Source organism: Microtus ochrogaster, chromosome 1 (genome assembly GCF_000317375.1).
Source record: "Microtus ochrogaster isolate Prairie Vole_2 chromosome 1, MicOch1.0, whole genome shotgun sequence".
Lineage (NCBI taxonomy): Eukaryota > Metazoa > Chordata > Mammalia > Rodentia > Cricetidae > Microtus > Microtus ochrogaster.
The window spans coordinates 24,726,311-24,727,284 of NC_022009.1; the positions used below are offsets into that span (position 1 = coordinate 24,726,311).

The 974-nt window shown below is 52.1% G+C and overlaps 1 protein-coding gene across 1 annotated transcript in view; it reads left to right on the forward strand.

Moving 5' to 3' along the window:
- Positions 1–974, forward strand: part of Cipc (CLOCK interacting pacemaker) — an 82,360-nt gene that overhangs the window by 20,703 nt on the left and 60,683 nt on the right. The window contains exon 2 of the mRNA XM_026780273.1: positions 160–347. The gene's annotated coding sequence lies outside the window, so the exon portion shown is untranslated. The remainder of the gene's footprint in view (positions 1–159; positions 348–974) is intronic.

A 974-nucleotide genomic window follows, 5' to 3' on the forward strand; every position in this document is an offset into this window, starting at 1 on the left:
GGTGGTAGGAGGAAGTAATTCCTCACCCCTCCAGAACATGATCTACTAGGTCTAAAACAGACTTCCAAGAGTGCCTGGTACCAACCTTGCCTCTGCCTCTGCAGTATAGCAGCCTTAGGCAAGGCCATTTCCTTATGACAAGTTTTCTTTCTCTCCTAGTCAAACGGACAAGGTCTCAGCCTGAGAACCCAAAGCCTTTCACCTCTCCTCTGGCCGACCTTCATCTCCCCAGCACCCAGGACACACTGCTAATGTATGTGTACCAGGTGGCCGGAACTAACTCCAGCAGGATGTGCCCTCTGGAGCCCCAGGCGGTTGGCAACAAGGACCTGGCAGGCCTGCTCAAGGTAACACCTGGGAAGTTTGGGGGATGGTGACAAACCCAGAACGTGCAGGAACCGCTAGGGCATGACTGGGCAGGAGTCGGCTCTCTGAGAATCGTGGTCTCCTGGGTGGAGAAAGGTGAAGAAGGCGTCTAGGGTTGGACCCAGGTAGCTCTTATAAAACGGACACAAATAGTATGGAGTATCATCACTGTAAACACCATAATATCAACATCTCAGATATTCAGTGAGATGACGGGTTTCAAGTACCCTAAGCAGGGTCTACGGTCGAGACCGAACCTCTCTAAAAATAATGGGTTCCCCCATCAGAAAGGGAGGCAGACAGTTTGGCCCATTCTGGGGGGGGGGGGGGGGGTCTAGAACACGATGCGTGCACGCCCCCTGCTGGCCGGGAGCGAAAGTCCCACTATTCGTTTGCGGTGGGGTAAATAGGTGCAAAGCGTCCACCAGCAGCCATAGAATACCCACCAGCTTCAGCTGCGTTAAACTTTGAGAGGAACGCAACGCAGGAGGCAGGTAAAAATCCGATTTTTGGAGTCAGGTAGTTCTGGAGTCACTACGAGACTGAAGTTCATTCATTGGACAGAAACTGTTCAGAATACAGCTGTAAGCAGATCTGGCAACAGAAGT